This window comes from Solea solea, chromosome 13 (assembly GCF_958295425.1).
Source record: "Solea solea chromosome 13, fSolSol10.1, whole genome shotgun sequence".
NCBI lineage: Eukaryota > Metazoa > Chordata > Actinopteri > Pleuronectiformes > Soleidae > Solea > Solea solea.
In genome coordinates this window covers 394321-420646 of record NC_081146.1, presented here as the reverse complement: position 1 = coordinate 420646, position 26326 = coordinate 394321, and positions in this window count along the sequence as shown.

Genomic DNA, 26326 nt, shown 5'->3' with positions numbered 1-26326 from the left:
CCTACTGGCCGAAACGTGCATTTTTTTTAAGGTGGAATCGAAACTTAATGAAAATCGGAAGCGAATGCTGAAGGTGGCCCTACAGCATCATCATGTCATTGTTCCCAATAGAATGAGTGCGCGAGTTTTTGTTTTTTTATGTTAATATAATGTCAATGTATTAATGATATAAATATAATGATGGTGATGATAACAATAATAATATTTACAGCGATAATAATAATAATATTAATAATAATGATATGATTACAACAATAATGTGTGCTGTGAAAGCAACATTTGTTGAAAAAAACAGTGTAGAAATATTTTTTTGAAGTTTGATTATGACAAATAACCATACAGGTAACTGAACAAATGAAATGTACATCTTATAAGATATACTTCTGTACTCTCAGTGTTTGATTTTGCAATGATTTCACGGATGTGTTTTTCTATTGGTGTCTGTTTGTAAGCGCATTCTGCTGAGATATGGCTGTTTCCGGATTTTTTTAAATTTTTCTGCTGTCCCATAATATAAACCTCACAAATGAAGTTCACATCTTAAAAGATTTATTTCTGTACACTCACTGTTTGATTTTGCAAAGATTTAACTGTTGGGATGTGTTTTTCTATTGGTGTCTGTTTGTGTGCGCATTCAGCTGAGATAAGGCTGTTTCCGGATTTTTTTCATTTTTCTGCTGTCCCATAACATAAACCTCACAAATGAAGTTAAGAACTTAAAATATTTAGTTCTGTACCCTCAGTGTTTGATTTTGCAAAGATTTCACTGTTGGGATGTGTTTTTCTATTGGTGTATGTTTGTGTGCGCATTCAGCTGAGATAAGGCTGTTTCCGGATTTTTTTCATTTTTCTGCTGTCCCATAACATATACCTCACAAATGAAGTTAACATCTTAAAAGATTTAGTTCTGTACCCTCAGTGTTTGATTTTGCAATGATTTCACTGTTGGGATGTGTTTTTCTACAAGTGTCTGTTTGTGTGCGCATTCAGCTGAGATAAGGCTGTTTCCGGATTTGTTTAATTTTTCTGCTGTCCCATAACATAAACCTCACAAATGAAGTTAACATCTTAAAAGATTTAGTTCTGTACACTCACTGTTTGATTTTGCATTGATTTCACTGTTTGGATGTGTTTTTCTATTGGTGTCTGTTTTGTGTGCGCATACAGCTGAGATAAGGCTGTTTTCGGATTTTTTTCATTTTTCTACTTTCCCATAATATAAACCTAACAAATGAACTTAACATCTTATAAAATATACTTCTTTACCCTCAGTGTTTAATTTTGCAAAGATTTCACTGTTTGGATGTGTTTTTCTATTGGTGTCTGTTTGTGTGCGCATTCAGCTGAGATAAGGCTGTTTACGGATTTTTTTAATTTTTCTGCTGTCCCATAACATAAACCTCACAAATGAAGTTAACATCTTAAAAGATTTAGTTCTGTACACTCACTGTTTGATTTTGCATTGATTTCACTGTTTGGATGTGTTTTTCTATTGGTGTCTGTTTGTGTGCGCATACAGCTGAGATAAGGCTGTTTTCGGATTTTTTTCATTTTTCTACTTTCCCATAATATAAACCTAACAAATGAACTTAACATCTTAAAATATTTAGTTCTGTACCCTCAGTGTTTGATTTTGCAATGGTTTCACTGTTGGGATGTGTTTTTCTACAAGTGTCTGTTTGTGTGCGCATTCAGCTGAGATAAGGCTGTTTACGGATTTTTTTAATTTTTCTGCTGTCCCATAACATAAACCTCACAAATGAAGTTAACATCTTAAAAGATTTAGTTCTGTACACTCACTGTTTGATTTTGCATTGATTTCACTGTTTGGATGTGTTTTTCTATTGGTGTCTGTTTGTGTGCGCATACAGCTGAGATAAGGCTGTTTTCGGATTTTTTTCATTTTTCTACTTTCCCATAATATAAACCTAACAAATGAAGTTAACATCTTAAAAGATTTAGTTCTGTACCCTCAGTGTTTGATTTTGTCAATGATTTCACTTTTGGGATGTGTTTTTCTACAAGTGTCTGTTTGTGTGCGCATTCAGCTGAGATAAGGCTGTTTACGGATTTTTTAAATGTTTCTGCTGTCCCATAACATAAACCTCACAAATGAAGTTAACATCTTAAAAGATTTAGTTCTGTACACTCACTGTTTGATTTTGCATTGATTTCACTGTTTGGATGTGTTTTTCTATTGGTGTCTGTTTGTGTGCGCATTCAGCTGAGATAAGGCTGTTTCCGGATTTGTTTAATTTTTCTGCTGTCCCATAACATAAACCTCACAAATGAAGTTAACATCTTAAAAGATTTAGTTCTGTACCCTCAGTGTTTGATTTTGCAATGATTTCACTGTTTGGATGTGTTTTTCTATTGGTGTCTGTTTGTGCCCCATTGAGCTGAGATAAGGCTATTTTCGAAATTTTTTCATTTTTCTACTTTCCCATAATATAAACCTAACAAATGAACTTAACATCTTATAAGATATACTTCTTTACCCTCAGTGTTTAATTTTGCAAAGATTTCACTGTTTGGATGTGTTTTTCTATTGGTGTCTGTTTGTGTGCGCATTCAGCTGAGATAAGGCTGTTTCCGGATTTTTTTAATTTTTCTGCTGTCCCATAACATAAACCTCACAAATGAAGTTAACATCTTAAAAGATTTAGTTCTGTACACTTACTGTTTGATTTTGCATTGATTTTACTGTTTGGATGTGTTTCTCTATTGAAGTCTGTTTGTGTGCGCATTCAGCTGAGATAAGGCTGTTTACGGATTTTTTTAATTTTTCTGCTGTCCCATAATATAAACCTCACAAATGAAGTTAACATCTTAAAAGATTTAGTTCTGTACACTCACTGTTTGATTTTGCATTGATTTCACTGTTTGGATGTGTTTTTCTATTGGTGTCTGTTTGTGTGCGCATACAGCTGAGATAAGGCTGTTTTCGGATTTTTTTCATTTTTCTACTTTCCCATAATATAAACCTAACAAATGAACTTAACATCTTATAAGATATACTTCTTTACCCTCAGTGTTTAATTTTGCAAAGATTTCACTGTTTGGATGTGTATTTCTACAAGTGTCTGTTTGTGTGCGCATTCAGCTGAGATAAGGCTGTTTCCGGATTTTTTTAATTTTTCTTCTGTCCCATAACATAAACCTCACAAATGAAGTTAACGTCTTAAAATATTTAGTTCTGTACCCTCAGGGTTTGATTTTGCAATGGTTTCACTGTTGGGATGTGTTTTTCTACAAGTGTCTGTTTGTGTGCGCATTCAGCTGAGATAAGGCTGTTTACGGATTTTTTTAATTTTTCTGCTGTCCCATAATATAAACCTAACAAATGAACTTAACATCTTAAAATATTTAGTTCTGTACACTCACTGTTTGATTTTGCAATGATTTCACTGTTTGGATGTGTTTTTCTATTGGTGTCTGTTTGTGCCCCATTGAGCTGAGATAAGGCTATTTTCGAAATTTTTTCATTTTTCTACTTTCCCATAATATAAACCTAACAAATGAACTTAACATCTTATAAGATATACTTCTTTACCCTCAGTGTTTAATTTTGCAAAGATTTCACTGTTTGGATGTGTTTTTCTATTGGTGTCTGTTTGTGTGCGCATTCAGCTGAGATAAGGCTGTTTCCGGATTTTTTAAATTTTTCTCCTATCCCATAACATAAACCTCACAAATGAAGTTAACATCTTAAAAGATTTAGTTCTGTACACTTACTGTTTGATTTTGCATTGATTTCACTGTTTGGATGTGTTTTTCTATTGGTGTCTGTTTTGTGTGCGCATTAAGCTGAGATAAGGCTGTTTCCGGATTTTTTTAATTTTTCTGCTGTCCCATAACATAAACCTCACAAATGAAGTTAACATCTTAAAATATTTAGTTCTGTACACTCACTGTTTGATTTTGCAATGGTTTCACTGTTGGGATGTGTTTTTCTACAAGTGTCTGTTTGTGTGCGCATTCAGCTGAGATAAGGCTGTTTACGGATTTTTTTAATTTTTCTGCTGTCCCATAATATAAACCTAACAAATGAACTTAACATCTTAAAATATTTAGTTCTGTACACTCACTGTTTGATTTTGCAATGATTTCACTGTTTGGATGTGTTTTTCTATTGGTGTCTGTTTGTGCCCCATTGAGCTGAGATAAGGCTATTTTCGAAATTTTTTCATTTTTCTACTTTCCCATAATATAAACCTAACAAATGAACTTAACATCTTATAAGATATACTTCTTTACCCTCAGTGTTTAATTTTGCAAAGATTTCACTGTTTGGATGTGTTTTTCTATTGGTGTCTGTTTGTGTGCGCATTCAGCTGAGATAAGGCTGTTTCCGGATTTTTTAAATTTTTCTCCTATCCCATAACATAAACCTCACAAATGAAGTTAACATCTTAAAATATTTAGTTCTGTACACTTACTGTTTGATTTTGCATTGATTTCACTGTTTGGATGTGTTTTTCTATTGGTGTCTGTTTGTGTGCGCATTCAGCTGAGATAAGGCTGTTTACGGATTTTTTTAATTTTTCTGCTGTCCCATAACATAAACCTCACAAATGAAGTTAACATCTTAAAAGATTTAGTTCTGTACACTCACTGTTTGATTTTGCATTGATTTCACTGTTTGGATGTGCTTTTCTATTGGTGTCTGTTTGTGTGCGCATACAGCTGAGATAAGGCTGTTTTCGGATTTTTTTCATTTTTCTACTTTCCCATAATATAAACCTAACAAATGAACTTAACATCTTATAAGATATACTTCTTTACCCTCAGTGTTTAATTTTGCAAAGATTTCACTGTTTGGATGTGTTTTTCTATTGGTGTCTGTTTGTGTGCGCATACAGCTGAGATAAGGCTGTTTTCGGATTTTTTTCATTTTTCTACTTTCCCATAATATAAACCTAACAAATGAACTTAACATCTTATAAAATATACTTTTTTATTCTCAGTGTTTAATTTTGCAAAGATTTCACTGTTTGGATGTGTTTTTCTATTGGTGTCTGTTTGTGTGCGCATTCAGCTGAGATAAGGCTGTTTACGGATTTTTTTAATTTTTCTGCTGTCCCATAACATAAACCTCACAAATGAAGTTAACATCTTAAAAGATTTAGTTCTGTACACTCACTGTTTGATTTTGCATTGATTTCACTGTTTGGATGTGTTTTTCTATTGGTGTCTGTTTGTGTGCGCATACAGCTGAGATAAGGCTGTTTTCGGATTTTTTTCATTTTTCTACTTTCCCATAATATAAACCTAACAAATGAACTTAACATCTTAAAATATTTAGTTCTGTACCCTCAGTGTTTGATTTTGCAATGGTTTCACTGTTGGGATGTGTTTTTCTACAAGTGTCTGTTTGTGTGCGCATTCAGCTGAGATAAGGCTGTTTACGGATTTTTTTAATTTTTCTGCTGTCCCATAACATAAACCTCACAAATGAAGTTAACATCTTAAAAGATTTAGTTCTGTACCCTCAGTGTTTGATTTTGTCAATGATTTCACTTTTGGGATGTGTTTTTCTACAAGTGTCTGTTTGTGTGCGCATTCAGCTGAGATAAGGCTGTTTACGGATTTTTTAAATTTTTCTGCTGTCCCATAACATAAACCTCACAAATGAAGTTAACATCTTAAAATATTTAGTTCTGTACACTCACTGTTTGATTTTGCATTGATTTCACTGTTTGGATGTGTTTTTCTATTGGTGTCTGTTTGTGTGCGCATTCAGCTGAGATAAGGCTGTTTACGGATTTTTTTAATTTTTCTGCTGTCCCATAACATAAACCTCACAAATGAAGTTAACATCTTAAAAGATTTAGTTCTGTACACTCACTGTTTGATTTTGCATTGATTTCACTGTTTGGATGTGCTTTTCTATTGGTGTCTGTTTGTGTGCGCATACAGCTGAGATAAGGCTGTTTTCGGATTTTTTTCATTTTTCTACTTTCCCATAATATAAACCTAACAAATGAACTTAACATCTTAAAATATTTAGTTCTGTACCCTCAGTGTTTGATTTTGCAATGGTTTCACTGTTGGGATGTGTTTTTCTACAAGTGTCTGTTTGTGTGCGCATTCAGCTGAGATAAGGCTGTTTACGGATTTTTTTAATTTTTCTGCTGTCCCATAACATAAACCTCACAAATGAAGTTAACATCTTAAAAGATTTAGTTCTGTACACTCACTGTTTGATTTTGCATTGATTTCACTGTTTGGATGTGTTTTTCTATTGGTGTCTGTTTGTGTGCGCATACAGCTGAGATAAGGCTGTTTTCGGATTTTTTTCATTTTTCTACTTTCCCATAATATAAACCTAACAAATGAACTTAACATCTTAAAATATTTAGTTCTGTACCCTCAGTGTTTGATTTTGCGATGGTTTCACTGTTGGGATGTGTTTTTCTACAAGTGTCTGTTTGTGTGCGCATTCAGCTGAGATAAGGCTGTTTACGGATTTTTTTAATTTTTCTGCTGTCCCATAACATAAACCTCACAAATGAAGTTAACATCTTAAAAGATTTAGTTCTGTACACTCACTGTTTGATTTTGCATTGATTTCACTGTTTGGATGTGCTTTTCTATTGGTGTCTGTTTGTGTGCGCATACAGCTGAGATAAGGCTGTTTTCGGATTTTTTTCATTTTTCTACTTTCCCATAATATAAACCTAACAAATGAACTTAACATCTTATAAGATATACTTCTTTACCCTCAGTGTTTAATTTTGCAAAGATTTCACTGTTTGGATGTGTTTTTCTATTGGTGTCTGTTTGTGTGCGCATACAGCTGAGATAAGGCTGTTTTCGGATTTTTTTCATTTTTCTACTTTCCCATAATATAAACCTAACAAATGAACTTAACATCTTATAAAATATACTTTTTTATTCTCAGTGTTTAATTTTGCAAAGATTTCACTGTTTGGATGTGTTTTTCTATTGGTGTCTGTTTGTGTGCGCATTCAGCTGAGATAAGGCTGTTTACGGATTTTTTTAATTTTTCTGCTGTCCCATAACATAAACCTCACAAATGAAGTTAACATCTTAAAAGATTTAGTTCTGTACACTCACTGTTTGATTTTGCATTGATTTCACTGTTTGGATGTGTTTTTCTATTGGTGTCTGTTTGTGTGCGCATACAGCTGAGATAAGGCTGTTTTCGGATTTTTTTCATTTTTCTACTTTCCCATAATATAAACCTAACAAATGAACTTAACATCTTAAAATATTTAGTTCTGTACCCTCAGTGTTTGATTTTGCAATGGTTTCACTGTTGGGATGTGTTTTTCTACAAGTGTCTGTTTGTGTGCGCATTCAGCTGAGATAAGGCTGTTTACGGATTTTTTTAATTTTTCTGCTGTCCCATAACATAAACCTCACAAATGAAGTTAACATCTTAAAAGATTTAGTTCTGTACCCTCAGTGTTTGATTTTGTCAATGATTTCACTTTTGGGATGTGTTTTTCTACAAGTGTCTGTTTGTGTGCGCATTCAGCTGAGATAAGGCTGTTTACGGATTTTTTAAATTTTTCTGCTGTCCCATAACATAAACCTCACAAATGAAGTTAACATCTTAAAAGATTTAGTTCTGTACCCTCAGTGTTTGATTTTGCAATGATTTCACTGTTGGGATGTGTTTTTCTACAAGTGCCTGTTTGTGTGCGCATTCAGCTGAGATAAGGCTGTTTACGGATTTTTTTAATTTTTCTGCTGTCCCATAATATAAACCTAACAAATGAACTTAACATCTTATAAGATATACTTCTTTACCCTCAGTGTTTAATTTTGCAAAGATTTCACTGTTTGGATGTGTTTTTCTATTGGTGTCTGTTTGTGTGCGCATTCAGCTGAGATAAGGCTGTTTACGGATTTTTTTAATTTTTCTGCTGTCCCATAACATAAACCTCACAAATGAAGTTAACATCTTAAAAGATTTAGTTCTGTACCCTCAGTGTTTGATTTTGCAATGATTTCACTGTTGGGATGTGTTTTTCTACAAGTGTCTGTTTGTGTGCGCATTCAGCTGAGATAAGGCTGTTTCCGGATTTGTTTAATTTTTCTGCTGTCCCATAACATAAACCTCACAAATGAAGTTAACATCTTAAAAGATTTAGTTCTGTACACTCACTGTTTGATTTTGCATTGATTTCACTGTTTGGATGTGTTTTTCTATTGGTGTCTGTTTGTGTGCGCATACAGCTGAGATAAGGCTGTTTTCGGATTTTTTTCATTTTTCTACTTTCCCATAATATAAACCTAACAAACGAACTTAACATCTTATAAGATATACTTCTTTACCCTCAGTGTTTAATTTTGCAAAGATTTCACTGTTTTGGATGTGTTTTTCTATTGGTGTCTGTTTGTGTGCGCATTCAGCTGAGATAAGGCTGTTTACGGATTTGTTTAATTTTTCTGCTGTCCCATAACATAAACCTCACAAATGAAGTTAACATCTTAAAAGATTTAGTTCTGTACCCTCAGTGTTTGATTTTGCAATGATTTCACTGTTGGGATGTGTTTTTCTACAAGTGTCTGTTTGTGCCCCATTGAGCTGAGATAAGGCTATTTTCGAAATGTTTTCATTTTTCTACTTTCCCATAATATAAACCTAACAAATGAAATTAACATCTTATAAGATATACTTCTTTACCCTCAGTGTTTAATTTTGCAAATATTTCACTGTTTGGATGTGTTTTTCTATTGGTGTCTGTTTGTGTGCGCATACAGCTGAGATAAGGCTGTTTCCGGATCTTTTTAATTTTTCTGCTGTCCCATAACATAAACCTCACAAATGAAGTTAACATCTTAAAAGATTTAGTTCTGTACACTCACTGTTTGATATTGCAATGATTTCACTGTTTGGATGTGTTTTTCTATTGGTGTCTGTTTGTGTTCGCATTCAGCTGAGATAAGGCTGTTTCCGGATTTTTTTAATTTTTCTGCTGTCCCATAACATAAACCTCACAAATGAAGTTAACATCTTATAAGATATACTTCTTTACCCTCAGTGTTTAATTTTGCAACGATTTCACTGTTGGGATGTGTTTTTCTACAAGTATCTGTTTGTGTGCGCATTCAGCTGAGATAAGGCTGTTTAAGGATTTTTTTAATTTTTCTGCTGTCCCATAACATAAACCTCACAAATGAAGTTAACATCTTAAAAGATTTAGTTCTGTACCCTCAGTGTTTGATTTTGCAATGATTTCACTGTTTGGATGTGTTTTTCTATTGGTGTCTGTTTGTGTGCGCATTCAGCTGAGATAAGGCTGTTTTCTGATTTTTTTTCATTTTCTACTGTCCCATAACATAAACCTCACAAATAAAGTTAACATCTTATAAGATATACTAATGTACCCTCGTCGTTCCGCTCATCTTGGGACCCCAAACGACATATGAAATATTCACACTCCTGCGACCTGTAGTTCCTCTTTCACTCTGGCCAAAAGGGTCTAACCCTGGATTTCCACTGGACGCGGAACGGCCGCGGAACGGCCGCGGAATGGCCGCGGAACGGCCGCGGAACGGTAGCCGTTGCTAATCGCTTCCATTCTAATCAATGTGAGCATTCCCACCGGCCGCACTGCGGCCCGGATCAGCAGCGGCCCAGAAGCGGCTCGCCGCGCCGCAGCGCTATCGATAGGAATCAGTTCTATTTTTTCCGTTGCCGCTGCTGAACCTCGTAAATTTCAACGAAGCAGATCGCACAAGACAGGAAGTCCGACACAGTATCAAAGTAAAACACTTTCCGCCCCCCTTTCAAAATAAAACACAATACGCAGGTCACAACTTCACCTCAACGTTACGGTGCTCCCAGGTCAACAGTCATTTGATCCGAGGGTCTCGGAGACAATGGACGACGAGAGACTGATTATGGAAGTGGAGAAATGAAAGAAGCTGTGTTGTTGTTGTTTCCTTTATACACACAGTCTATCGCGGGATCTCGCGTCCGTTCGAGATTATCGCGCGATCTTCCGTGAATACCGCTGGCTCCCAAGGCTCCGCGCCGCTGCCGTAACGCGCCCGGTGGGGATTGATGTTTGGGAGAGGACGAAGCAGAACCGCGCCACGGCCGTTCCGCGGCCATTCCGCGGCCGTTCCGCGGCCGTTCCGCGTCCAGTGGAAATCCAGGGTAAGACTGTATAGAGTCTGACATGACCTGATTTTCAGTTTTTGGATACAGGACTTTGGGCTTTTTTCCCCCGGCCAAAAAAAACTGCCAAAAACACAGTCTGTAAAATTCAAACGTAAGAAAGGTGGGAAACTGTCTTTTCTTCAATAATTCCTAAAGGCAATGAGCCCGGAGGCTGATCTTTCCGTATGTGTATCAGGGATTTAGGCTTATCCCCGGTGCAGAGTTTCAGACCTGTGCAACCTTCGGAAAGGTCAATGGTCAGCCGTTGGGGTGTGTTTTTTGTAATAATTCCTAAAGGCATTCAGCCAGTGGTCTGATTTTTCCGTATCTGTATCAGGGACTAAGGCTTATCCAGGGTGCCAAGTTTCAGACCCGTGCAACCTTTGGAAAGGTCAAAGGTCAGCCGTTCGGGTGTGTTTTTTGTAATAATTCCTAAAGGCCTTAAGCCAGGAGTCTGATTTTTCCGTATGTGTATCAGGGACTAAAGCTTATCCCGGTTGCCGAGTTTCAGACCTGTGCAACCCTCGGAAAGGTCAATGGTCAGCCGTTCGGGTGTGTTTTTTGTAATAATTCCTAAAGGCATTGAGCCAGGAGTCTGATTTTTTTGTCCCTGATGTGCATCAGGGACTAAGGCTAATCTAGGGTGCCGAGTTTCAGACCAGTGCAACCTTCGGAAAGGTCAATAGTCAGTCGTTCGGGTGTGTTTTTTGTAATAATTCCTAAAGGCATTGAGTCAGGAGTCTGATTTTTCCGTATGTGTATCAGGGATTTAGGCTTACCCCGGGTGCAGATTTTCAGGCCTGTGCAACCTTCGGAAAGGTCAATGGTCAGCCGTTGGGGTGTGTTTTTTGTAATAATTCCTAAAGGCATTCAGCCAGTGGTCTGATTTTTCCGTATCTGTATCAGGGACTAAGGCTTATCCAGGGTGCCAAGTTTCAGACCCGTGCAACCTTTGGAAAGGTCAAAGGTCAGCCGTTCGGGTGTGTTTTTTGTAATAATTCCTAAAGGCATTCAGCCAGGAGTCTGATTTTTCCGTATGTGTATCAGGGACTAAAGCTTATCCCGGTTGCCGAGTTTCAGACCTGTGCAACCCTCGGAAAGGTCAATGGTCAGCCGTTCGGGTGTGTTTTTTGTAATAATTCCTAAAGGCATTGAGCCAGGAGTCTGATTTTTCCGTATGTGTATCAGGGACTAAAGCTTATCCCGCTAGCCGAGTTTCAGACCTGTGCAACCTTCGGAAAGGTCAATGGTCAGCCGTTCGGGTGTGTTTTTTGTAATAATTCCTAAAGGCATTGAGCCAGGAGTCTGATTTTTCCGTATGTGTATCAGGGACTAAAGCTTATCCCGGTTGCCGAGTTTCAGACCTGTGCAACCCTCGGAAAGGTCAATGGTCAGCCGTTCGGGTGTTTTTTTTGTAATAATTCCTAAAGGCATTGAGCCAGGAGTCTGATTTTTCCGTATGTGCATCAGGGACTAAGGCTAAGAGAGGAACCTCTTTTGAGCTTTTCTTAATCGTGCATTAATATTTGTAGTATCTCCTAATAAGCAGGTTTGAGGATCTAATGGGAGATGTAGTCCTAGGAGTTTTGTCATGATGCCAGAGAAATCATGCCAGAATGTGTTAAGTTTTGTGCATAACCAAGTGCAGTGTAGGAATGAACCCTCTTCTATACTACATCTAAAGCACAGGTTGGATATCTCAGGTTTATATTTATGTAATTTCTGTGGCGTAAGATAGGTTTGATGAAGAAAGTTATAATAAGTCAGCCTGTATCTAGAATTAAGAGTGGCAGTTAGACTTTTTTGACACAATTCAGCCCAGAGCTCTGTACCCATTGTCACACCCAAGTCAGACTCCCATTTCTCCCTTGATTTATGTAAACCTGGTTTTGGAGCATCATCCATCAAGAGGGAGTAGACTTTTGCAATAAGATGGGGTGCGTTACCCTCCTGAAGCAGTTTTTCCAGATCGCTGAGCATGGGTAAAGTAATTTCAGATCCCAAAACAGATTTAAGAAATGATCTTAACTGTAAATAACAAAAAAAGTTTCTACTGGACAGATCATATTTCCTCCTTAGGTCCTCAAAAGACATCAGGCATCCATCCTTATAACAGTCCTCCAAATGATGAATCCCTTTCTGGTGCCACGTTTCCAGGATCTTATTATCCACTGACATAGGTATGAGTTCGTTCTGTTTCAATGGTGTCCTGGGTGAAAATATATTTTTTAGTCCAGTATTTTTCCGGACTTCATGCCATGTTTTGATGATATGGGTCAAAACAGGGTTGTCAGTTCTTCTGGAGATGGTTGTAGGTGTCCATTTATAGCTGAAGTCTGCAGGAACCTTTTCTTTAACAGCATACATTCCAATTGAAACCCAAGGTGGGACATTTTCCCTTTCAAATAAAAAAGAAACAAGTCGCATCTGGGCAGCCAAATAATGCTTTTCAAGGTTAGGCAGTCGAAGACCCCCCAGTTTATAATCCCATGTAAGTTTTTCCATTGAAACCCTTGGAGTCTTACCATTCCATATGAATTGTCTAATATGTTTATTCAGGTTTTTAAAAAAGCTGGATGGCACTGGGATTGGTAAGGACTGAAAGAGGTACTGCAGCCTTGGTAATATATTCATTTTAATGCAATTTATTCGGCCGATCAAAGTGATAGGTAAGCTCATCCATTTCTGTAAATCCTCTATTATTCGACTAACTAGTGGTGAGTAGTTGAGTTTGTACACATTTTTAAGGTTGTTATCCACCATAATTCCAAGGTATCTTATCCCGCTTGGAGACCATTTAAATGGACCTCTTTGCTGATGTTCAGTGTAGTCAAAATTTGAAAGTGGAAGAATTTCACATTTATCGTAATTTACCTTATATCCAGAGACATATCCAAATGCATGCAAAACGGTTTTCAATTTAGCAAGGGAATCAGATGGTTTTGTTAAATACAGAATTATATCATCTGCCATCAGATTGATTTTATGTATCGTCTGGTCCACTTTCACACCTTTTATCTCTGATTCGTGTCTGATTGTCTCGGCCAGAGGTTCAATAGCTATAACGAAAAGCCCAGGGGATAAGGGACACCCTTGTCTGCTCGATCTACTGAGGGGGAAGACAGTGGACATTTGTCCATTAGTAATTATTCTGGCCTGTGGATTCTTATACAGCATTCTGACCCAATTAATAAAATAGGAGCCAAATCCAAATTTACATAGAACCTTGAATAGATAGGGCCACTCAAGCCTATCAAAGGCCTTTTCCGCGTCCAGCGTAACGGCTATACTAGGTTCAGTAGTGGAGGTTGCCATATGAATAACGTTAAGTAACCTACACATGTTATTGGCAGAGGATCTCTTCTGGATAAAGCCAACCTGGTCTCGGTTTATCAATTTTGGTAAGAATTCACTCAACCTGTTTGCTATAGCTTTAGAAAACAATTTATAATCCGCATTCAAGAGTGAAATTGGTCGGAAAGAGGAGCATTTTAAGGGGTCTTGGTTTTTTTTATGGATCACTGTAATTATAGCCATTGAAAATGAATCAGGGAGGCTTTGTGTTTTAGATGCTAGATTAATTACATCCATAAGGAGAGGTATAAGCAAATCCTTAAACTCTTTATAAAATTCGGGGGGAAACCCATCCTCCCCTGGTGATTTATTAGATTGCAGCGTTGCTAGAGCGTTTTCGATCTCTTTGGAGGTAAATGGTGAATCTAAATACCTCTGGTCGTCTTGACTCAGTTTAGGCAAATCAATATTATTTAAGAATGTATCTATTGTGGACAGATCTTCTGGTGATTCCGACTTGTATAAATTAACATAAAACTTTTTAAAAGTTTCATTTATTTCTTTTGGGTTCTGTGTAATACAGCCATGTTCGTCTTCAATTTGGTTAATTGTTTTTGAACTCTCCTCTTTCTTTAATTGCCAGGATAGGACTTTATGAGCCTTCTCCCCCAGTTCGTAGTACCTTTGTTTCGTTCTCAAAATGTCTTTCTCAGCCCTATAAGTGCATAGTGTATTATACTTGAGTTTTCTTTTTACCAATAAACTGTATATCTTCTTATCCCTATGTTGCTGAAAGTCTTTTTCCAGCCCAAGAATTTCTTTTTCAAATTTTTCCACTTCAGCTACATATGATTTTTTAAGTCCTTTTGTATATGAGATTATTTGTCCTCTTAAATAAGCTTTTAATGTATCCCATAGTATGAAACTATTAGGGGAAGAAGGACAGTTTGTTTCACAGAATAGTTTGATTTGATCCCTGACAAATTTACAGAAGTCACTTTTTTTAAGGAGGGTCGGATTCAAACGCCACCTGTACATGCTGGCCATTTTCTCAGGCATTACTATAGATAGAGTGAGTGGAGAATGATCAGAAAGTATCCTTGGCAGATAATCAGACTCTAATGCTCTGTAAGCCACATGTGTTGACAGTAAGAAAAGATCAATTCTAGTATGTGAATTATGACGGTTTGAATAAAAAGAATAGTCTATGGTTTGGGGATGTATTTGCCTCCAAACATCTGTTAGATTTAAATCTTTCATAAATGATAGAGTAGTTGAGGCTGACTTAGACTTTGCAGTGGAGGTTACTGATTTATCCAAAATTGGGTCTAAACAGAAATTAAAATCTCCTCCCATAAGAATATGTTCACGACCCCCTGATACTTTAAGAAAAATGTCTTGAATAAAGGAAGTGTCATCATAATTAGGGGCGTAAAGGTTTAGCAAGGTCCATTGTTCAGAGTAAATTAGACAGTTTATTAAGACATAGCGGCCTAGTGGATCACTTATTGTTTCCTGAACAGTGATGGGAATGTTTTTGTTTATCAAAATAGCAACTCCTCTGGCTTTAGAGCTGAGAGATGAAGAGAAGACTTGGCCGATCCATCCTCTTTTTAATTTATTATGTTCCTGCGCTGTCAGATGAGTCTCCTGGATAAAGGCTATATCTGTTTGAATCTTTTTTAAATATGTTAACACCCTCTTCCTTTTAACGGGTCCGTTAAGACCATTGACATTAAAACTGACAAATTTCAACACCTTATTCATGTAAAAAGATTAAGGATTTGACAGTGACTTAGTAGTCTTTCAACAATAAGCTTAAAGAAAATGCCTCTCTGGAAACAAACAGAAAAAAAACAAATAGAAACAAAACCTCCCCGTTCCCCCAGGCACTGACCCCCTGAACACTCGGCGCCATCCAAAAACACCAATCGGGACCTCCGTTGAATGCTCCCTAAAACTATCATACCCAACTAATACCTTGGGCCCAGAGCTCTCTTGTATATAAGTTTGTAATCACTCGGTATATAAACAACCTCAAATGTAAACATTGTTAACACCCGCTTTAACCAGAAGTAAATGAAAGTTCAAGTGCAACCTCACAGCAATAGGATAAGTTAGCTTTTTGTCCATAATGTCCAAAAATAAATTATTTCAAAATAAAATAAAAGTAAAAATAAAATAAAAATAAATGAAAAAATACGTGAAAAGAAAAAATAAATAAATATGGCGGGGGATCGTTGCACTTACATAAGAGTCACTGGATAGTTCAAGGATATGCAGGAATCGCTCTCCCTCAGAGTTAGAGGAGTTGTGGTGCTGCACCTGTAGTCACCTGTGAGACGCAGGATTAATCACCTCCCGGGAAGTCTCGGAGAAAAGATGCCGCTGCTTCTGGTGATTTGAAGAACTTTTTCTCTCCATTAGGTAGGATGACTCTCAAGGTCGCTGGGTGGAGGAGGCTGAATTGGAGCTTCTTTGCGTGCAACTCCTTATTAACATGATTGTATTCCTTTCTTTGCTTCACCAGGTTTGCACTCAGATCTGGGAAAAACATCACTGCCTCTCCCTTGAAAGTGATCGGCCCACCTTTTTCTCTGGATGTCTTAGCAGCCATTGGGAGGATTTTATCCCGGTCCTGGTACTTGAGTAGGCGGATGAGAATGGGTCTGGGTCGCTTATCTCCTGGCGTGCGGAATGTCGGGGACCGATGCGCTCTTTCAATAATCAGCGGCTCGGGAAAGTGCTGTCGTCCCAGCACAGAGGGGATCCAATCTGTAAAGAACCGCACCGGGTCGTTTCCCTCTCCGCCCTCCTGCAGGTTAACGATGCGGACATTATTGCGTCGGCTTTGATTCTCTAGTTGGTCTACTTTGTCCACGAGAAAGTCCTTCTCCTTCATCAGACGGAGGACATGGGAGTCTAATTCAGTTAGCTTATCTTCAGCTGTGCTAATTCGCTCCTCTGCCTCCGTGATGCGTGAGCACATCCCGTCTACCACAGTTTTCAACCCCGAAATAGAATGATTAATCTCGGCAGTTTTGGCATCGAGCTTCTGTGAGAGTGCTTCATTACCGCGTTTTATTTCTTGTAGTATGGCGTGGCTTCCTTCCACTTCACGTTGCTCTTCCGCAGCCATGTTGTGCTCGGTGCTCGTTTCACGTGTTGCGGCTTGAGAAGAAAAATGGTCGATAATTGAGCTTTGCATCTTATTTCGAGATCTCAAGTCCATATTTCACCAGTTGGATAAAGTTTCAGGTACAGCGGGCGTTATTTATAACTTAAAACCGAGTTTTCCTGAAGAGCTCCGGAGCACACGTCTTCCTAGCTCAGCTGCATCACCGGACGATTTTTCCGTATCTGTATCAGGGACTAAGGCTTATCCAGGATGCCAAGTTTCAGACCCGTGCAACCTTTGGAAAGGTCAAAGGTCAGCCGTTCGGGTGTGTTTTTTGTAATAATTCCTAAAGGCATTAAGCCAGGAGTCTGATTTTTCCGTATGTGTATCAGGGACTAAGGCTGATCCAGGGTGCCGAGTTTCAGACCTGTGCAACCTTCGGAAAGGTCAATGGTCAGCTGTTCGGGTGTGTTTTTTGTAATAATTCCTAAAGGCATTGAGCCAGGAGTCTGATTTTTCCGTATGTGTATCAGGGATTTAGGCTTATCCCCGGTGCAGAGTTTCAGACCTGTGCAACCTTCGGAAAGGTCAATGGTCAGCCGTTCGGGTGTGTTTTTTGTAATAATTCCTAAAGGCATTGAGCCAGGAGTCTGATTTTTCCGTATGTGTATCAGGGATTTAGGCTTATCCCGGGTGCAGAGTTTCAGGCCTGTGCAACCTTCGGAAAGGTCAATGGTCAGCCGTTCGGGTGTGTTTTTTGTAATAATTCCTAAAGGCATTGAGCCAGGAGTCTGATTTTTCCGTATGTGTATCAGGGATTTAGGCTTATCCCGGGTGCAGAGTTTCAGGCCTGTGCAACCTTCGGAAAGGTCAACGGTCAGCCGTTCGGGTGTGTTTTTTGTAATAATTCCTAAAGGCATTGAGTCAGGAGTCTGTTTTCTCCGTATGTGTATCATACACATGGTCAGCCGTTCGGGTGTGTTTTTTGTAATAATTCCTAAAGGCATTGAGTCAGGAGTCTGATTTTTCCGTGTGTGTGTCAGGGACTAAGGCTGATCTAGGGTGCCGAGTTTCAGACCTGTGCAACCTTCGGAAAGGTCAAAGGTCAGCCGTTCGGGTGTGTTTTTTGTAATAATTCCTAAAGGCATTAAGCCAGAAGTCTGATTTTTCCGTATGTGTATCTAGGGTGCCGAGTTTAAGACCCGTGCAACCTTTGGAAAGGTCAAAGGTCAGCCATTTGGGTGTGTTTTTTGTAATAATTCCTAAAGGCATTAAGCCAGGAGTCTGATTTTTCCGTATGTGTATCAGGGACTAAGGCTGATCGAGGGTATTTTAATCTTTTTTCTACTGTCCTATAATATGAAGTTAACATCTTATAAGGTATATTGATGTACCCTCAGTGTTTGAATGTATAATGATTGCACTGTTTGGATGTGTTTTTCTATTTGTGTCTGTTTTTGTGCGCATTCAGACACACCCGAACGGCTGACCTTTGACCTTTCCAAAGGTTGCACGGGTCTGAAACTGTTTCTACTGTCCCATAACATAAACCTCACAAATAAAGTTAAAATCTTATAAGATATAGTTATATACCTTCAGTGTTTGATTTTGCAATGATTTCACTGTTTGAATGTGTTTTTCTATTTTTGTCTGTTTTTGTGCGCATTCAGCTGGAATACGACTGTTTTCTGATTTTTTTTTCATTTTTCTACTGTCCCATAACATAAACCTCACAAATAAAGTTAACATCTTATAAGATATTCTTCGGTACCCTCAGTGTTTGATTTTGCAATGATTTCACTGTTTGGATGTGTTTTTCTATTTGTGTCTGTTTTTGTGCGCATTCAGCTGGAATACGACTGCTTTCTGATTTTTTTTCATTTTCTACTGTCCCATAACATAAACCTCACAAATAAAGTTAACATCTTATAAGATATACTAATGTACCCTCGTCGTTCCGCTCGTCTTGGGACCCCAAACGACATATGAAATATTCACACTCCTGCGACCTGTAGAAATGTAGTTCCTCCGAAACTTCCACTCTGGCCAAAGAGTCTAAGACTGTATAGAGTCTGACATGACCTGATTTTCAGTTTTTGGACACAGGACTTTGGGCTTTTTTCCCCCTGGCCAAAAAAAACTGCCAAAAACACAGTCTGTAAAATTCAAACGTAAGAAAGGTGGGAAACTGTCTTTTCTTCAATAATTCCTAAAGGCAATGAGCCCGGATGCTGATTTCTCCGTATGTGTATCAGGGACTCCTGGCTGATCCAGGGTGCCGAGTTTCAGACCCGCGCAACCTTTGGAAAGGTCAAAGGTCAGCCGCTGTGGTGTGTTTTTTGTAATAATTCCTAAAGGCATTGAGTCAGGAGTCTGATTTTTCCGTATGTGTATCAGGGACTAAAGCTTATCCCGGTTGCCGAGTTTCAGACCTGTGCAACCTTTGGAAAGGTCAATGGTCAGCCGTTCGGGTGTGTTTTTTGTAATAATTCATAAAGGCATCGAGCCAGGAGTCTGATTTTTCCGTATGTGTATCAGGGACTAAGGCTAATCTAGGGTGCCGAGTTTCAGACCTGTGTAACCTTCGGAAAGGTCAAAGGTCAGCCGTTTAGGTGTGTTTTTTGTAATAATTCCTAAAGGCATTAAGCCAGGAGTCTGATTTTTCCGTATGTGTATCAGGGACTAAGGCTGATCGAGGGTATTTTAATCTTTTTTCTACTGTCCTATAATATGAAGTTAACATCTAATAAGGTATATTGATGTACCCTCAGTGTTTGAATTTATAATGATTTCACTGTTTGGATGTGTTTTTCTATTTGTCTCTGTTTTTGTGTGCATTCAGCAGGGAAACGACTGTTTTCTGATTTTTTTCAATTTTCTACTGTCCCATGACATAAACCTCACAAATAAAGTTAAAATCTTATAAGATATAGTTATATACCTTCAGTGTTTGATTTTGCAATGATTTCACTGTTTGGATGGGTTTTTCTATTTGTCTCTGTTTTTGTGTGCATTCAGCAGGGATACGGCTGTTTTCTGATTTTATTCATTTTTTTATTGTCCCATAAAATAAACCTCACAAATAAAGTTAACATCTCATAAGATATAGTTATATACCTTCAGTGTTTGATTTTGCAATGATCTCACTGTTTGAATGTGTTTTTCTATTTTTGTCTGTTTTTGTGCGCATTCAGCTGGAATACGACTGTTTTCTGATTTTTTTTCATTTTTTAACTGTCCCACAACATAAACCTCACAAATAAAGTTAACATCTTATAAGATATAGTTATATACCTTCAGTGTTTGATTTTGCAATGATTTCACTGTTTGAATGTGTTTTTCTATTTTTGTCTGTTTTTGTGCGCATTCAGCTGGAATACGACTGTTTTCTGATTTTTTTTCATTTTTCTACTGTCCCATAACATAAACCTCACAAATAAAGTTAACATCTTATAAGATATACTAATGTACCCTCGTCGTTCCGCTCGTCTTGGGACCCCAAACGACATATGAAATATTCACACTCCTGCGACCTGTAGAAATGTAGTTCCTCCAAAACTTCCACTCTGGCCAAAGAGTCTAAGACTGTATAGAGTCTGACATGACCTGATTTTCAGTTTTTGGACAAAGGACTTTGGGCTTTTTTCCCCCTGGCCAAAAAAAACTGCCAAAAACACAGTCTGTAAAATTCAAACGTAAGAAAGGTGGGAAACTGTCTTTTCTTCAATAATTCCTAAAGGCAATGAGCCCGGATGCTGATTTCTCCGTATGTGTATCAGGGACTCCTGGCTGATCCAGGGTGCCGAGTTTCAGACCCGTGCAACCTTTGGAAAGGTCAAAGGTCAGCCGCTGTGGTGTGTTTTTTGTAATAATTCCTAAAGGCATTGAGTCAGGAGTCTGATTTTTCCGTATGTGTATCAGGGACTAAAGCTTATCCCGGTTGCCGAGTTTCAGACCTGTGCAACTTTCGGAAAAGGTCAATGGTTAGCCGTTCGGGTGTGTTTTTTGTAATAATTCCTAAAGGCATTAAGCCAGGAGTCTGATTTTTCTGTATGTGTATCAGGGACTAAGGCTAATCCAGGGTGCTGAGTTTCAGATCTGTGCAACCTTTGGAAAGGTCAAATGTCAGCCACTGTGGTGTATTTTTTGGAATAATTCCTAAAGGCATTGAGTCAGGAGTCTGATTTTTCCGTATGTGTATCAGGGACTAAAGCTTATCCCGGTTGCCGAGTTTCAGACCTGTGCAACTTTCGGAAAAGGTCAATGGTTAGCCGTTCGGGTGTGTTTTTTGTAATAATTCCTAAAGGCATTAAGCCAGGAGTCTGATTTTTCTGTATGTGTATCAGGGACTAAGGCTAATCCAGGGTGCCGAGTTTCAGACCCGTGCAACCTTTGGAAAGGTCAAAGGTCAGCCGTTCGGGTGTGTTTTTTGTAATAATTCCTAAAGGCATTGAGCCAGGAGTCTGATTTTTCCGTGTGTGTATAGGGACTAAGGCTGATCCAGGGTGCCGAGTTTCAGACCTGTGCAACCTTCGGAAAGGTCAATGGTCAGCCGTTCGGGTGTGTTTTTTGTAATAATTCATAAAGGCATCGAGCCAGGAGTCTGATTTTTCCGTATGTGTATCAGGGACTAAGGCTAATCTAGGGTGCCGAGTTTCAGACCTGTGTAACCTTCGGAAAGGTCAAAGGTCAGCCGTTTAGGTGTGTTTTTTGTAATAATTCCTAAAGGCATTAAGCCAGGAGTCTGATTTTTCCGTATGTGTATCAGGGACTAAGGCTGATCGAGGGTATTTTAATCTTTTTTCTACTGTCCTATAATATGAAGTTAACATCTTATAAGAAATATTGATGTACCCTCAGTGTTTAAATCTATATTGATTTCACTGTTTGGATGTGTTTTTCTATTTGTGTCTGTTTTTGTGCGCATTCAGCAGGGATACGGCTGTTTTTGCAATTTTTTTCATTTTTCTACTCTCCCATAACATAAACCTCACAAATAAAGTTAAAATCTTATAAGATATAGTTATATACCTTCAGTGTTTGATTTTGCAATGATTTCACTGTTTGGATGTGTTTTTCTATTTGTCTCTGTTTTTGTGTGCATTCAGCAGGGATACGGCTGTTTTCTGATTTTATTCATTTTTTTATTGTCCCATAACATAAACCTCACAAATAAAGTTAACATCTCATAAGATATAGTTATATACCTTCAGTGTTTGATTTTGCAATGATTTCACTGTTTGAATGTGTTTTTCTATTTTTGTCTGTTTTTGTGCGCATTCAGCTGGAATACGACTGTTTTCTGATTTTTTTTCATTTTTCTACTGTCCCATAACATAAACCTCACAAATAAAGTTAACATCTTATAAGATATACTAATGTACCTTCGTCGTTCCGCTCGTCTTGGGACCCCAAACGACATATGAAATATTCACACTCCTGCGACCTGTAGAAATGTCAGTCAGTCATCATCTACCGCTTTATCCTCAACCAGAGGGTCGCGGGGGTGCTGTGCCAATCTCAGCTACATCGGGCGATAGGCAGGGTACACCCTGGACAGTTCGCCAGTCCATCGCAGGGCCCTGTAGAAATGTAGTTCCTCCAAAACTTCCACTCTGGCCAAAGAGTCTAAGACTGTATAGAGTCTTCAGTTTTTGGACACAGGACTGTGGGCTTTTTCCCCCGGGCCAAAAAAAACTGCCAAAAACACAGTCTGTAAAATTCAAATGTAAGAAAGGTGGGAAACTGTCTTTTCTTCAATAATTCCTAAAGGCAATGAGCCCGGATGCTGATTTCTCCGTATGTGTATCAGGGACTAAAGCTTATCCCGGTTGCCGAGTTTCAGACCTGTGCAACTTTCGGAAAAGGTCAATGGTTAGCCGTTCGGGTGTGTTTTTTGTAATAATTCCTAAAGGCATTAAGCCAGGAGTCTGATTTTTCTGTATGTGTATCAGGGACTAAGGCTAATCCAGGGTGCCGAGTTTCAGACCCGTGCAACCTTTGGAAAGGTCAAAGGTCAGCCGTTCGGGTGTGTTTTTTGTAATAATTCCTAAAGGCATTAAGCCAGGAGTCTGGCCAAAGAGTCTAAGACTGTATAGAGTCTGACATGACCTGATTTTCAGTTTTGGACACAGGACTTTGGGCTTTTTTCCCCCTGGCCAAAAAAAACTGCCAAAAACACAGTCTGTAAAATTCAAACGTAAGAAAGGTGGGAAACTGTCTTTTCTTCAATAATTCCTAAAGGCAATGAGCCCGGATGCTGATTTCTCCGTATGTGTATCAGGGACTCCTGGCTGATCCAGGGTGCTGAGTTTCAGATCTGTGCAACCTTTGGAAAGGTCAAAGGTCAGCCACTGTGGTGTATTTTTTGTAAGGCATTGAGTCAGGAGTCTGATTTCGGGGTGTTTTTTGTAATAATTCCTAAAGGCATTAAGCCAGGAGTCTGATTTTTCCGTATGTGTATCAGGGACTAAGGCTAATCCAGGGTGTCGAGTTTCAGACCCGTGCAACCTTTGGAAAGGTCAAAGGTCAGCCGCTGTGGTGTGTTTTTTGTAATAATTCCTAAAGGCATTAAGCCAGGAGTCTGATTTTTCCGTATGTGTATCAGGGACTAAGGCTGATCGAGGGTATTTTAATCTTTTTTCTACTGTCCTATAATATGAAGTTAACATCTTATAAGGTATATTGATGTACCCTCAGTGTTTAAATTTATATTGATTTCACTGTTTGGATGTGTTTTTCTATTTGTGTCTGTTTTTGTGCGCATTCAGCAGGGATACGGCTGTTTTCGCAATTTTTTTCATTTTTCTACTCTCCCATAACATAAACCTCACAAATAAAGTTAAAATCTTATAAGATATAGTTATATACCTTCAGTGTTTGATTTTGCAATGATTTCACTGTTTGGATGTGTTTTTCTATTTGTCTCTGTTTTTGTGTGCATTCAGCAGGGATACGGCTGTTTTCTGATTTTATTCATTTTTTTATTGTCCCATAACATAAACCTCACAAATAAAGTTAACATCTCATAAGATATAGTTATATACCTTCAGTGTTTGATTTTGCAATGATTTCACTGTTTGAATGTGTTTTTCTATTTTTGTCTGTTTTTGTGCGCATTCAGCTGGAATACGACTGTTTTCTGTTTTTTTTTCATTTTTCTACTGTCCCATAACATAAACCTCACAAATAAAGTTAACATCTTATAAGATATACTAATGTACCTTCGTCGTTCCGCTCGTCTTGGGACCCCAAACGACATATGAAATATTCACACTCCTGCGACCTGTAGAAATGTCAGTCAGTCATCATCTACCGCTTTATCCTCAACCAGAGGGTCGCGGGGGTGCTGTGCCAATCTCAGCTACATCGGGGGATAGGCGGGGTACACCCTGGACAGTTCGCCAGTCCATCGCAGGGCCCTGTAGAAATGTAGTTCCTCCAAAACTTCCACTCTGGCCAAAGAGTCTAAGACTGTATAGAGTCTTCAGTTTTTGGACACAGGACTGTGGGCTTTTTTTCCCCCTGGCCAAAAAAAACTGCCAAAAACACAGTCTGTAAAATTCAAATGTAAGAAAGGTGGGAAACTGTCTTTTCTTCAATAATTCCTAAAGGCAATGAGCCCGGATGCTGATTTCTCCGTATGTGTATCAGGGACTCCTGGCTGATCCAGGGTGCCGAGTTTCAGACCCGTGCAACCTTTGGAACGGTCAAAGGTCAGCCGCTGTGGTGTGTTTTTTGTAATAATTCCTAAAGGCATTGAGTCAGGAGTCTGATTTTTCCATATGTGTATCAGGGACTAAAGCTTATCCCGGTTGCCGAGTTTCAGACCTGTGCAACTTTCGGAAAAGGTCAATGGTCAGCCGTTCGGGTGTGTTTTTTGTAATAATTCCTAAAGGCATTTAGCCAGGAGTCTGATTTTTCTGAATGTGTATCAGGGACTAAGGCTAATCCAGGGTGCCGAGTTTCAGACCCGTGCAACCTTTGGAAAGGTCAAAGGTCAGCCGTTCGGGTGTGTTTTTTGTAATAATTCCTAAAGGCATTAAGCCAGGAGTCTGATTTTTCCGTATGTGTATCAGGGACTAAGGCTAATCCAGGGTGTCGAGTTTCAGACCCGTGCAACCTTTGGAAAGGTCAAAGGTCAGCCGCTGTGGTGTGTTTTTTGTAATAATTCCTAAAGGCATTAAGCCAGGAGTCTGATTTTTCCGTATGTGTATCAGGGACTAAGGCTGATCGAGGGTATTTTAATCTTTTTTCTACTGTCCTATAATATGAAGTTAACATCTTATAAGGTATATTGATGTACCCTCAGTGTTTAAATTTATATTGATTTCACTGTTTGGATGTGTTTTTCTATTTGTGTCTGTTTTTGTGCGCATTCAGCAGGGATACGGCTGTTTTCGCAATTTTTTTCATTTTTCTACTCTCCCATAACATAAACCTCACAAATAAAGTTAAAATCTTATAAGATATAGTTATATACCTTCAGTGTTTGATTTTGCAATGATTTCACTGTTTGGATGTGTTTTTCTATTTGTCTCTGTTTTTGTGTGCATTCAGCAGGGATACGGCTGTTTTCTGATTTTATTCATTTTTTTATTGTCCCATAACATAAACCTCACAAATAAAGTTAACACCTTCAGTGTTTGATTTTGCAATGATTTCACTGTTTGAATGTGTTTTTCTATTTTTGTCTGTTTTTGTGTGCAGTAAGCTGGAATACGACTGTTTTCTGATTTTTTTTTCATTTTTCTACTGTCCCATAACATAAACCTCACAAATAAAGTTAACATCTTATAAGATATTCTTCGGTACCCTCACTGTTTGATTTTGCAATGATTTCACTGTTTGGATGTGTTTTTCTATTTGTGTCTGTTTTTGTGCGCATTCAGCTGGAATACGACTGTTTTCTGATTTTTTTTCATTTTCTACTGTCCCATAACATAAACCTCACAAATAAAGTTAACATCTTATAAGATATACTAATGTACCCTCGTCGTTCCGCTCGTCTTGTGACCCCAAACGACATATGAAATATTCACACTCCTGCGACCTGTAGAAATGTAGTTCCTCCAAAACTTCCACTCTGGCCAAAGAGTCTAAGACTGTATAGAGTCTGACATGACCTGATTTTCAGTTTTTGGACACAGGACTTTGGGCTTTTTCCCCCTGGCCAAAAAAAACTGCCAAAAAACACAGTCTGTAAAATTCAAACGTGAGAAAGGTGGGAAACTGTCTTTTCTTCAATAATTCCTAAAGGCAATGAGCCCGGATGCTGATTTCTCCGTATGTGTATCAGGGACTCCTGGCTGATCCAGGGTGCTGAGTTTCAGACCCGTGCAACCTTTGGAAAGGTCAAAGGTCAGCCGCTGTGGTGTGTTTTTTGTAATAATTCCTAAAGGCATTGAGTCAGGAGTCTGATTTTTCCGTATGTGTATCAGGGACTAAAGCTTATCCCGGTTGCCGAGTTTAATACCTGTGCAACTTTCAGAAAAGGTCAATGGTCAGCCGTTCGGGTGTGTTTTTTGTAATAATTCCTAAAGGCATTTAGCCAGGAGTCTGATTTTTCTGTATGTGTATCAGGGACTAAGGCTAATCCAGGGTGCCGAGTTTCAGACCCGTGCAACCTTTGGAAAGGTCAAAGGTCAGCCGTTCGGGTGTGTTTTTTGTAATAATTCCTAAAGGCATTAAGCCAGGAGTCTGATTTTTCCGTATGTGTATCAGGGACTAAGGCTAATCCAGGGTGTCGAGTTTCAGACCCGTGCAACCTTTGG